The sequence below is a fragment of the Bison bison genome, unplaced genomic scaffold, assembly GCF_000754665.1.
Source record: "Bison bison bison isolate TAMUID 2011002044 unplaced genomic scaffold, Bison_UMD1.0 scf7180017864379, whole genome shotgun sequence".
Taxonomy (NCBI): domain Eukaryota; kingdom Metazoa; phylum Chordata; class Mammalia; order Artiodactyla; family Bovidae; genus Bison; species Bison bison.
The window spans coordinates 7,314,954-7,316,243 of record NW_011494951.1 but is presented as its reverse complement, the minus strand read 5'-3'; the positions used below and the strand labels follow the sequence as shown (position 1 = coordinate 7,316,243).

At 29.1% G+C, this 1,290-nt stretch overlaps 1 protein-coding gene across 2 annotated transcripts in view; it reads left to right on the top strand.

Annotated features, from left to right (window-relative positions):
• The window catches only part of RAB28 (RAB28, member RAS oncogene family), a 99,047-nt gene that overhangs the window by 4,131 nt on the left and 93,626 nt on the right, over positions 1–1,290 (top strand). The gene's annotated exons all lie outside the window — the stretch shown is intronic.

Below are 1,290 nucleotides of genomic sequence, written 5' to 3'. Positions count from 1 at the left end.
GCTCTAAGTTAAATGAGTTCTCTGGCATAAACAAGGCTAAATAAAAAAAGGCTTTAAAAAGGAATGCTTACTTTTTTTTTCTTCTTATCTCTCAGTTTTTATGTTATCAAGGAAGCCAAATGAATTTTCATTTTGGTGTAGTGAGTTTATTTCTCAGAGTGTAGCAGAACATCTTTCTTATGGTGCTCAATATATATTTGACCAAATATTTTAGCAGTTTCTTACAAATGCTGATTATTTAAATATTAGATGAATTGGAATTAGTGTGTGCAAATTGTCATTTATCTGAAAAATATGATTCTTATGTCAAAGGAATTTTAGGGTTTTTTTGAAAGAAAGTTTGGCCCAGTTTTCTTTTGCACTTATGTCATAATTATAATAAGCTATCTTGCAAATTTTAGATTTCATTATTTTAGGAGTTGACATCTAATTTTACTTTTAAAATAAAAAAGAGTTATTCTTTGAGAATCTGTCTTGAAGAGCAGAAAAGCTTAATGACGCTCCCTTTCTCTTCTTTTAGGGGATGTTTATAAATAAATAGTGCATTACAAATGTTTAAGGAGCTTTTGAGTTATTTCACTAGAATGATTAATTATTTGTTTGCATTGGTAAGAAATGGTTCTGTAAAGAAACTAGAGTTTTGAGTGTAACTTTGATTATTATTTTTAAAATGTAGATATATATTTGTTCTAGTTATAATATTCTTTGGACTGTTAAGCTTTCTACTTCTTGAATGGAATATATTTTTGCCTGCTTAATATTAATCTTAAAAATTTCAATTTCTTAATTTAAAAGATAAATACTATGAGTTCTATAGAATCATTTTCATTTACCATTTTTAATGCAGAGAAAAATTAGACACATTTCTTAGGGGGAAAGAAGAAATTGTATAAACAGGTTCTCCTTTCCTTAATTAGCTTTACTTCTTATTAGCTGAGGATACAAACTACTCAGATGTTTGACCTCAGAAATGAAACATCTGTGAAAGCTGTGTTGAGCTGATATATAGGGGCATATAAAATTCAGATCTGTACTCATGTTGTTTTAGTTTTTTCTGTTGATAAATAGAAATTCTAATTTCTAGCAAGGAATAGGAGGTTGACAGTCAGGAGATATAAGGAGATTTAAAGAGATTTAGCTGATTAGTGTGTTGTTGCCACTGATAGCTGGTTGGCAAGTGAAATGTACCTGGTGGAATGAAAAGTCCCTCTTCCCCTTGTAATTGATTAGAACTGCTTAAAGTTGCTTGTTGGTATAATTGGAGTATAAATATTAAGATTACTTAATAAG